Here is a 12803-nt window from a genome sequence, read left to right as displayed (position 1 = left end):
AGGAAAAGGATTTTAGAGTCTTATCTTTTTCCCTTTCTTCAAGCAAACCTTGGTGAAAACTGAGATATGTAGTGTGGTGGTGTAAATATAATATTAATTATAAACATTAGATTTAGCTCTGATTGTAATTATGATTATGTGTATCATTCTAAATTGATTTGTTTATTTTTTGTTGCATCTCTACCCTGTTTCACTTTAAACTTTTACTAATAATTAGTTCAACAAGTCTGGCCCTCCATTAGCACCTGGTAAGTTTAGAAGAAGAAAACTTCTCAGAAAGAAAAATGCAGTTTAGTAAAGTTATTATATGTATTGAATGGTAATCAAAAAACAAACTCATATTTGTTTTACGACATATATAGCATGCTATAACGCATTATCTTTAAATACTGTATGTATATTAATAAATAATTACTTAAGACAAAGGCAATACATAAGTCACATATTCTTATTTCAAAACATGAAATATACATTGTAATATCTAAGGACAAATATTTGAAGCCATAGATGGCAGTATTGTTGCATTTTTTTTATGAATATGTTATAAAGCTATTGCTAGCTTTTATCCCTCACCCAACAGTCTTCATTACTTTCTTCAGTTTTATAGGTCAAAGTATGAAGTTGTTTGAAATGTTAATTTGAAGACTTTTTTTTTAAACTAGGCAAGTTTGATTTGCATTTCCTCTCTGTATAAAGGACATTACCTGGAGAACACTGGAGGTAGGAAAGGAAAGGTTTTAGTTCTTTTACATGCGGTTTAGGACAGCCAACTCACAGGTCAGGCGTACTGTGAAATTGACACAGTTTGGGGCAATGAACCTGTTTATCATTTGCTTTTTTAGTTTATTGAGTTCCCAGGGAATTTTCAACATACTTTTCATAATATCTATGTAGCCTTTAAAATCTCTTTGATACCAATGTATTCTTTGATGCTGGTGTTAAAGGAGACTCATCTATTTTTACTTAACTCCCTTATGTCCTGTAGGTATTTTTAAGGAGCATGTTTAACAAATAACTAAATCTTATAGGGAAGAGGAAAGTACTGTTCATCTTTAGGCCAGTATCAAGTTCATGACCACAGGAGATGAGCAATGATAAGCTGTAATAAATAATGAGGCTGTAATGGAGTAAACTGTACATATGGGAGAAGTGGGCAAAAGGGGAATTGAGTAATGAATCATCTAGTAAATACTGCTTTTCAAAATTCCTGGCTATAAGTGGAACTACAGGGTCAAACATGAAATTCAAGCTTTCACTGCACTGCGGGTAGTGTTTGATGCCTAAATAACTCCACCAAAAACCAAACCTGTTGACATCAAGTTGATTCTGACTCATGACTCATAGTGACTCTACATGACGGAGCAGAACTGCCCCATGGGGTTTCCAAGGAGCCGCTGGTGGATTCGAACTGTCGACATTTTGGTTAGCAGCCGAACTCTTAACCACTGCAACACCAGACCTCCTTGACATCTAAGTAAAAAATGGATATTGCTTGCTACATCTAATTTGTCTAGCTGTGTTGGATTTTTCTTTTAGTGAGTGTATTTTTTTTTTTTTTTATAAAGAACTTCAAAGTTGCACTGTCTTTTCTTTTTTTCACACACAAAAAAATCAACTATCAATTGAAGTTAATACTAAAGTAAGAAGGTGCCAATTTAATCTCATCAAATTGTTTTGAAGGCTTTCAGATACAGGAGTGAAATATTAAGGGGTCAAGCCTGTGATGAGTTATCAACATACTATGGCAGAATTCTATAATGCACCATAGATAACAACTGATGTAGGAGCAAGCTGAGCTTCTCTGTCCATTTTATAACATAATCAAGATACTGTAGAGAATCCTTCCTTTGAATTTCTTATGTTTGACCAGATAACACAAAATAACCAGTCAAAATTCTCTTTGTGACATGATGCTTGATATTATTATTTATTTTTTTACCTGCAATTTTATTATCCAAACCTGGGAAAATAACAATGACAGCTTCATTTCTCCTAGTCTGTTAATGTTAAAGAAGCTCTTCGTGACTTTCAGTATATATTTATACATATTACCTAATTTTATCCCGAAAGCGACCCTTTGAAAGAGCTGGGACAATGATTGTAATTCTAATTGCCATTTCCAAACAAGTTGACAGCCTCATGTCAAATAAATAAATGGCAGAAACTATAAAGGATAAGTTCTGAGAATATGGCTCAGGAACTTTCTGCTTCTTTGGGAAGCTTACAATTATGAAAATTAGATAGTATGTTGAAATTATACCTTTTAAAGAAGCAATAATTATTTAATATTTAAAAGCACAGGATAAATAATAAAAAGTTCATTTTACTATTTTCCAGAATGTTGCCATACGAAGTAGAAATAACAATAGATTTAATAATTTATTTGTATCTCTAAAAATATTCTATATATAGTGTTTGGAAATAGACTATTACATATAAATAATTTATATAAAATAAAAACTTTTTTTAATTAAACATTTAATTTATTAAAATTATTAAAGCATAAAATAGTTTGATTTTTAACAATAATACTACTAAATATGTCAATTAAAAATGTCAAAAAATTATGAAGGTCAGAAAAGAGATCATTCCTCAATAAAAGTCTTCAAAATTTTAGAATAATGAGGTACAATACATGGAATATGTTAATTTTTTCAAGCACATATGCGATGTGACCGTACCTTTAATTAAATCTTTCTAGACCCATTAGCTAGGTTAGATCACACATTTGGAATAAGTTAAAAAATTAAAGTGAATGAAAACAGATGCAGACATATTTTAAGATTACTTTCACCATGATGTATAATTATACTAACCAAAGAGCAGTACAAAGGAATACATACAGCTAATCAGATTGTAAGTGAATTTTTTAATCTTAGTGTATCTTACCTTATTTCACGCAGAAGCGTACTCACTTTTGAGGGCACCTAGTGGCTAGCATGAGTAATCTTCCTTGGGCTTGTTTCGTTAGTTGGGATTAGGCTACGGAAAGAGCCAAGTCTTCATCATTCAAAAGTCTACCTACTACCATGTAAGGGAGATATTGTTACACTCTAGATTCCTAATTCTGCATTATTTTTTACTGTATATCATGCCAAGAACAGTTGTAGCTACCGGGTATCCTAAATTACTGGACAGTGTAAATTATACCTAGATAAATTCTGTCAACAATGCTTGCTTAGCACTACTTCCCTATGCCATGAAATATGTATGGTGTATGCCATGGGCTCAAGCATTCGAGAAATTGTGAGGATGGCATAGGTCCAGACAATGTTTCATTCCCTTATACATAAGATCACCATGAGCCAGAACCAATTCAGTGGCAACCAACAACAACATGCCAGGTAAAAATTGAAAATATTTTACATATGAAGAATATATTTTTGAAAGCTTTGTAAGTCACAAAAAGTATTAGGGAAAAATCAAAACACTTACCAATCAGCTAAAGAACCAAACTTTGAAAATCAAACTATGGCTCTCGCTGATGCAATCTTAAACTCAGTATTTTTTATTTTCATTAAAGATACTTCATTATCTTTCTTTTGATTTTTTTCTATTAATCAGTGTATTCTTAAATCATATATAGTGCTTTGTTTTCCCTGTCTTTGAACGTTTTGATCATGTATAAATGTATAAAGAGATCATACTGTTTTCTAGAATGTTGTCATACAAAGTAGAAAAAACACTTAATAAAGAGAAGAATTTAATTAATAATGTATCTGTAGCCATAAAAATATTCCATATACAATATTTGAAAATGAACTATTACATGGAAATAACTTATTAAAAATTTAAACAAAATTTTTTGAATTATAAATATATAAAATTACAAAAAATAATTCATAAACTTATTAAAGTATATAAAATAGCTTAATTTTAAAGGTAACTTTATAATTTAGTAGATATGTACTAGATGTTGTTACTACACAAAGATCCCTGGGTGGGACAAATGGTTTGCACTCTGCTGCTAACCGGAAGGTTGGCTGTTCAAACCCATCCAATGGCACTTTGGAAGAAAGGCATGGCAGTCTGCTTCCATAAAGATAATAGCCAAGAAAACCCCTATGGACCTCAGTTCTCTGCAGCATGTGGGTTTGCTCTGAGTCAAAATTGACTGGCCAGCAATGGGTTTTTTTTTTTTTTGTTACTACACAGTAAGTATTCTGCAATTTTTTTTTTTTTTTCATTCAGCATTGGACATGTGTGGTTCATACTTAGAGGTTTTTCATAAATTTATAAATTTACAGTATTTATATTATTCCAATAATATATAGTACCTATATAAAGTTATAAACAGCCTGGAAAGTTTCCCTAAATTTTAAACATAAAGTTATTTTATGTCCCAGTATTTCCACTCCTTGGTATATATAAGAAAAATGAAAGCATATTTTCTCACAAAACCTTGTATATGAATGCTCAAAGTACTCCTTTATAATCCTCTCTTATTTCTGTAAGTTCAGTAGTGATGTCTCCTTTTATTCCTGAATTTTAGTAATTTCTGGAGACAAAAAGTCTTCTCACTTTTTGTCCTTGGTCAGTCTACATAAAAGCTTTATCAATATGTGTGACCTTTGCAAAGAATCAACTTTTAATTTCATTGGTTTTCTCTATTTTGTTTATATAAGGAGCCCAGGTGGTACAATGGTTAAACACTCAGCCACTAACCAAAAGGTTGGTGGTTTGAAACCACCAGCCGCTCCGTGGGAGAAAGATGTAGTAGTCTGCTTCTGTAAAGATTTGCAGTCTTGGAAACCCTATGCAGCAGGTCTACTCTGTCCTATAGGGTCACTATGAGTTGAAATTGACCCAAAGGCAACAGATTTGTTTTTTTGGGAGGTTTATTTTGTTTACATATACTCTGATCTTTTTTTTTTTTTTTCTTCTGCTTGACATGAATTTATTTTTCTCTTCTTTTTGTAGTTTCCAAAGGTGGAAGTTTAGGTTATTTATTTGAGTTTTTTTACTTTATTTTGTTATAAAATCATTTGCAGTTATAAATATCCCCCTGATAATGGCTTTGTCTATATTTTATAAGTTATGTTAATTTGTGTTTTCATTTTAATTTATTCCAAAATATTTTGTAATTTCTCTGTGATTCTTCTTTTACTCAGTTATTTTAGGAGTTCCTCCTTTAGTTTCCACTTTTGTGAATTTCCCAGATTTCAGTCATTATATTTAATTAATGATTTTGAAAATCTCCTCATTATTTAAGTTATTTAAATTTATTGAGTCTTTTTTATGGCTTACCATATTCTAGAGAATTCTCTTTGTGTGCTTGAGAATTATGTGTATTCTGCTATTGTTGGCTGGAGTACTCTATAGATATCTCTTAGTTCTACTTAGTTTACAGTTTTGTTCAAATATTCTATTGCTTTGTTGAACTTCTGTTTTTGTTGTTGTTCTAATAATTATTTATAGTGGTATATTAAAGTCTTCCACTATTATTATTGGATTGTCTTTTTCCCTTTTAATTATACAACTTTGTTTCATATTTTGGGAGTCTGTTGTTAGGTGCATGTATGTTTATAATTGATATCTCTTCCTGATGAGTTGACTCTTCTATCATTATATCATGTGTACTTTGTTTCCAGTATAAATTTTTGTCTTAATGTCTATTTTGCCTGATTTTAGTTTAGCCACAATAGCTCTTACTATTGCTGTTTAAGTTGTACAGATTTTTCTGTCCTTTCCCTTTCAATCAATTTGTGTCTTTGAACATAAAGTGTATCTCTTGTAGACAGCCTATTGTTGTATCATAATTTTTATCCAATCTGCCAATCTCAGCCTTTTAACTGGAACGTTTAATACATTTATATTCAATGTAATTATGAATAAAATAGGATTTATGTCTGTCATTTCCTATTTAACCCTGTTTCCTTTTTATTAAAATGTGTTCTTATTCCTGAGTTACTCCCTCATATCCATCTCCTGCTTTCTGTACATTGCGCTATACCCCACAAAGGAGCTCTGGTGGCACAAATGTTAAGTGCTCCGCTCCTAATGGAAAGAGCGGTGGTTCAGACTCATCAGCAGCCCCAGTAAAGAAAAGACCTGGTGATCTGCTCCCATAAAGGCTACAGCCTAGGAAACCCTATGGGAAAGTTCTACTCTGCCTTATAGGGTTACTATGAGTCAGAATCGACTTAATGGCACAAAACAACAACAACAACATACACAAAGGAGTCCACAGCTATTCACTGCATCACCAGGTTCCTTTGGTCAGTCTTCTTGCTGGGTTTACCCAATGGAAGGCACAGTTGGTAGACTAGCAGAAAGAGGAGAGTGGTTATATAATTTTCCCGACCCCAAGATCCTCTTCACAGTTCCGACAGAAGTTGTGATCTTCTAAAATTATAATTCTTGTTGGATTGTCCTTCAATTATTCCATGTCTCAATAACTTTGCCTTTTATCACTTCAAGCCTAGGGGTAGTTAGGAATATCCATTTTTACTAGTACCTACACTTCTCACCACAATTTGCTGGTTCCTTTAACCTTTAATATACCTCTGTAGGTTTTTTTCTTTACCATATTCTCTTTGAGTATGACATTTGTTTCCTGTCTAATGCAATATAATATATATTTTTCTACATAAACCTGTTTACTTGGCATTTCAGTAGCAGCTATCATTTCTTCACACTACCATCATAGCCTATTAGTCTAGCTTTCTCCCCTGGAGTATTGGTCTTTACACCTAAGAAGAAAGTGACCAATACTAAGTGACCAATACTAAGAAGTTAGGGCACAAAGTCAGGACTCCTGATTAGGAGATATCATCAGAGTTGGGACCAAGAGGAAATCATACTGGGTATTTTGCCAATGTAGCTCTTTATCATACTCTTCTTGTTTAAATAGATGCATAAGTCATAGTAAAATTGCTTCAGGGACCATATGCCCAGAAGTTTATGACAGGAATGTTTAGAAGCAGATGGCAATCAAAATAATCTCCTTGGTAAATATATACAAATATTTGCCTATCTAGAAATACTGTGCCATCATGACTGGCATAAACTGGTATGAAAAAAAAAATAACAGGATTTTTACATGCCATTTTTCTTTTCAAATAATCAAACACTCAACCATTATTTATTGGACACAAACTATGTCCAAGGTAATACTGGATACTTTATAATTCATTAGATTTTGCCATCATGGAACTTAAAATCAACATAAGATAAAGTATAGATATATCTTTGAGATATCTACAAACAATTATATTGTGCCTACTAGGAAATCAATGATATAGCTACTCTTCTTATTAACATTTTATAAGTGAAGAAACAAAGGTGATAAATCACAACGTGATAAAATAGTTTGCCCCAGAACATACAGCTGGCTATTGGCTCTGGTTGAGATTTGAATGTAGAAATCTGCCTGTTAAGTCCATGTTCATTTCTAATATATTAAGATGCCTCTCAACATAATTATAACATTCCTGGATTTAATAAATATAATTAAAAGATTTTTAAAAAACAATTTGCTACTTCATATTCATCCACTTAAAATCATTACCATAGTGATTTGTTTTTTAAAGGGCTACATAAAGCTAAAGGATAACTAAGATTAAAAATAGCTTTATCCCGAGGTAGCTACCTGTTATCTCCAGCCAAAGCCCTGAATTGAAGATTACAGGAGAACATAGAGTTCTGAATCACACTGAAGCTTTCATAAGCTAGTGGTTAAAATGACAGACAGAGTTTCTACACAACCATTCACTTGCAAGAGGAAAAATGGCACTGATTGGATTAAAAGTGGAAAGACTAATGCATTTTTGTTCTTAAGGGTGAGAAGAAAAATGGATCTTTCAGCTCTGCAAGTGAGCACAATAGGCAATCCAAAAGCATTATTTGTGCGAGGTAGCTTGTAGAATTTGCTCCATTTGTCACTGGAACTAATGGTCGAGACTCAGAAAAATTTGCATTATGGCTCAGACCTAGGATCGGTTCCCCCTGACCAGAGCAATACCTTAGGTTCAGAGATGATTCACAGTCTTCAAAATACTCAGCAGCAGCATCTTCCACAAATTATTAATCCTTCACTTTGCAATGTGTTTTAAAGGGAACGTTAGGCTTGAAAAGAAATGGAAATAAAAAGAGGAAAGTCCCATAAATTACATTCCCAAAAGCAGATAAGTAACAGTATTATTGAATAAACAATGTCAAACACTATGAAATTTCCTTTTATGTATAATTACAGATTAATCACTTTGCCAGTAGAGGTTGCCTCAGAAGGTTTTATTGAAATCTAAAAAGAAGAGAAAATAAATAACAATAAAAGGATTAATGCAAGCACAGACTTTCTATGGAAACTAATGTGCATCAGCAACTAGCAAGAGATGACTTCACAAGCATGGTGTATTTGACATCAGTAGAAAGTACATAATACAAAATACATATTTACACATAGCAGGAGAGTATGAAGACACAGAGTATGTCTGATGTCATGAATCCTTATATATCCACAGTGATTCCAAAATAAACTAGGTGATGCTTTGGTGACTTCAGTAGAACTCACGTCTATAACACTAACATTCAGTAAGTGCATCAGTCTGGATGTGAATTATGTCTACCAATATATATTAAAATGGCTTCAGGATTTAACATATTTTGAAATCCTGTTGTTTTCTTTATCTAAATTATTAACCAAATGCAGTGAATTCATTGTCAACTAACAACTGAAAGCCAGAATAATAATATGTGACAATCACAGTTCTAGGCACTGGGAATACCTAGAATGTTCCTGCCTCTAACCTTCCAATTAAGTGGGTGATACAAGGAATAAATAATGTGATACCAGATTGTGCTCAGTGCCATGAGGCAGGCTCTGTTAAGTAGGGTGTTGAAGGAAGGTCTCTCTGAGAAGGTGAATATGGACTTGAGGAGTAGAGGGAGTGGTCTCACAGAGGATTATATGGTGAGCATTGGAAAGGATATCAAGGCCCAAAAGAGGAAGAGAATTTGATGTATTGGAGGAAGAACTGGAAGACATGCTTCATGAAGCAAAGTACACAAGCAGAAGTGAGATAATAAAAGATCATGACAGCCATCTATTTCTGCATTCTGCAATACTTTAAATAACATTATCTGTAAGGCATGGGTTGGGCTAATCTCAGCTAACCCGGATTGAAACCATGCTTATCTCCAGAACTCTCTACAGCACTATAGTGACCCTAGAGGAACACTAAGGAGCCCTGGTGGTGCAGTTGTTAAGTGCTCGGCTGCTAACCAAAAGGTTGGTGGTTCCATCCTACCCAGTGGCTCCATGGGAGAAAGACCTGGTGATCTGCTCCTGTAAATATTACACCCAAGAAAACCCCACAGGACAGTTTTCTATCCTATAGCGTGGCTATGTGTCAGAACCCGCTGGACAGCAATAGGTATAGCCGATAAAGATCGACTGGAAGGGACTCAGCAACGACAACAGAGGAACACCATGGAATATATTGTTGCTGTTTTTAGTAGTTGCCAAGTCACGTCTGACTCATGGCGACTCCATGTGCGCAGAGTAGAACTTCTCCATAGGGTTTTCAAGGCTGTGACCTTTCAGAAGCAGATCGCCAGGGCTATCTTTCGAGGTGGCTCTGGGTGGGTTAAGCTGCCACCTTTTTGGCTAACATTCAAGCACTTAATCATTTGTGCCACCCAGGGACTTCTATGGGACTCCTATGGCATATATTAACTAAATATAAATTATATTCTGTAATCATAGGTTCATGAGTTAATTGGGAGCAAGGAGTACCAGGCTGACAGCATTGTTTAGTAATAGTAATTGCACTTATGGTTTGCAACTAACTGGTTGCATAGGAATCTTAAGGATTCCGAAGGTTAAATCTATTCAGGTAGCTCTAATGTGCCTACATGATCAATTCACTATAAGAGACTCTACCGGGAGCTGACCTGGCCCCTGTTACCGATATGCTTTAACACACATGTTGTTGGTAGTTCAAGACCTGTACAAAGCACATCTTTTGTGAGTATCTTAGTTATCTAGTGCTGCTATAACAGAAATACCACACGTGAATGGCTTTAACAAACAGAAATTTATTCTGTCACATTCTAGGAGACTACAAGTCCGAATTCACAGCATCAGCTTCAGGGAAAGGCTTTCTTTCTCTGTTGGTTCTTGGAGAAGGTCCTTGTCATCAATCTTCCCCCGGTCTAGGAGCTTCTCAGCACAGGGACCCTGGGTTCAAAGGACACATATTGCTCCCGGCGCTTCTTTCTTGGTCGTATGAGGTCCCTCTCTCTCTGCTTGCTTCTCTCTCCTTTTATCTCTTGTAAGATAAAAGCTGATACACGCCAAGAAAACTCTCCTTACATCAGATCAGGGCTGTGATCTAAGCAAGGGTGTTATATCCCACCCTAATTCTTTTTAACATAACCTAATCTTACCTCATTAACCATAGGCAGAGACTAAGGATGTACAACACATAGGAAAATTACATCAGGTCACAAAATGGAGGACAACCACACAATACTGGGAATCATGGCCTAGCCAAGTTGACATACAGTTTAGGGGGCACAATTCAATCCATAACAGTGACCTAGTAGTGGGAGGATAAAGAAGCCTGTGATAGATCTCAGAACTGCTTTCAAAGCATGTCTCATTTCTGCTGTTGTAAGATTGTATTCTTTGCCTGAAAACCTGCTTCACGAATATCCACAGTTTGCAACCTATGAGTCCTTTCAGCGATCAAACATGCAGGTAAATGATGCCTAATTAACACAGATCGATTGTAAAAATAATTGCCAGTAAAAATTTTTGTGTCTGATACTTTTGAAAGGTTATTTTTATAACTGAGTCAATATTTTCAATTTTTGTTCATACATCCAGGTATTTTCACTAAGTCAATGTTGATCATTTAAAATTTCCAGAAAGTGGTCATTGTCATTGTTACATCCAACTCACTGGCATAGGATTGTAAAGATACTCTCATTTTCTATATTCTCACATGTGATTAAATCCGTTTTCTAATTTCTAATATTACGTATTTTTGTTTTGGAATTTGGCATTATTTTTTAAATGACCTTTGAATTTATCTTACAAAGATAAATGTTTCCAATTTCTTACATATTAATTGCAAGATTTTGTCATTATATACTTATTCTTACTCTACCTTTTGGTTGCTTTTATATGTCTCAGGTCATGGGCATACCTCTAAATGCACGAATGTTATGCTTATCAGAATAAAATAATCATCAGATTCATGGTGTTATATTTGCTGAAATTTCTCAAATATTGGTGTTTTTTTAAATCAGATTGGTACCATTCTGGGTCTAGTCAGGTACATAAGCAAGAGCATTTGAAACAGGGTAAATTTAATATATACAGTCATTAAACTATGATAACAGTAACTGCAACTAATAAGAAACTTCTGTATGGCGCCCTAGAATTTCCTAGGTGGTTAAACCATTAACAAACTTGACTGCTAACTGAAAAGCTGGAGTTCTAGTCCACCCAGAGGCACGTAAGGGAAAAAAGGCTTCGCAAACTGATTCCAAAAAATCAGCCCTTGAAAACCGTATGGAGCACAGTCTACTCTGATACACATGAGGTTGCCACCAGGTGAGAGTCCCCTCCAACTGAGCATGGTACCCTAGGGCTTGGTGAGCATACCCCGATAAAGGGTAAACATGAAAGGGACCCCCTTCCCAAGGCTGAGGTTCACACATCTCGGAGACAGCAGTGACTGACAAGGTTTGGTAAAGTTCGGTGAAGTTCGCTGGTTTGGCAGAGCCAGAGCGAGTCCACAGTTGCTGGGAAGCAGGAAGCAGCCCCCCGGTACACAGGCGGGCCACAGGCATGCAGGACTGACAAGGACGTGAGGGCATCAACGCTGATAAGAAACTGAAACGCATGGCATCTAGAAGGCGGCGGGGATGAACCTGGTGGGGGTGGGGGTGGGTGGGGGTTGTCAAGCAGAGGGGTTGAGTATCAGAACAAGCATGAGACTCTGAGCTCATGGAAAGATGATCACCGGGCCAAGCAGGGTTGAGAGATCGTGGAAGGACCATATTCTCCTGCTGCGTGGATGATAGAACATAACTGGATATCCTTCCACCCACACCCGTTGACGTAAGATGTGGCTACCGGAACCAGCAATAGATGTCCTTTCCTGCTGCAAAGCCCTTTCAGCTCCCTCTGCTGATAAAGCTTATCTTCACACTCTAAAGGAGAAGATGTTCAACGAATTTTGTCTATTAACAAAGGACATGTATTGAAGGTATTGCATTAGGAGCGAAGAGGAAGTAAATTGATAACTGGCACACAGATTTTCAACATAGACATTTTCTTCAAAATGCTTATCGACTTACTTAATTCTAATAGGCAAATATTTTTACTCGCTCTTTCCAATATGTGTGTGTATGCATATTTGTGGCGTGTGTGTCCACATAGTATGTATTTGTAGTTGTCATTTTGCATTGTAGTTAACTCTAGTCTACATGGATAATTTTATCCCTAGCTACACTGTGCATTTTGGAGGGAAAGACAATTAACTTACTCATCATACTGTCTTCTGCATCCACCAAAGTAAATTGCCCACATCAGATATTAACACAGAAAAGATTAATTAAGCAATATTGTTTCCTAGATCTTGAAATGAATTTAGATGCATCAAAATGCATTATGTGTGACTTAATAAATATTCCATTACAATTTTAACATTCTGGACATTCTCATAAAATTTTTACATTACAGTAACTAAAAAGAAGAATGAATGTGTCTGCTTACACATCCAAGCATGGAAAAACAAGAAGAATAGTAATGATCTTTCCTGTGTATATAGTGGAAAGCCTGGTGGTGA

At 35.1% G+C, this 12803-nt stretch overlaps 1 pseudogene; it reads right to left on the bottom strand.

Moving 5' to 3' along the window:
- The window catches only part of LOC101346971 (polyadenylate-binding protein-interacting protein 1-like), a 155857-nt pseudogene extending 143845 nt beyond the window's left edge, over nt 1-12012 (bottom strand).
- Nucleotides 12013-12803: the final 791 nt, after the last annotated feature.

Source organism: Trichechus manatus, unplaced genomic scaffold, assembly GCF_000243295.1.
Source record: "Trichechus manatus latirostris isolate Lorelei unplaced genomic scaffold, TriManLat1.0 scaffold00012, whole genome shotgun sequence".
Classification (NCBI taxonomy): domain Eukaryota; kingdom Metazoa; phylum Chordata; class Mammalia; order Sirenia; family Trichechidae; genus Trichechus; species Trichechus manatus.
This window is presented reverse-complemented; position numbering and strand designations above follow the sequence as displayed.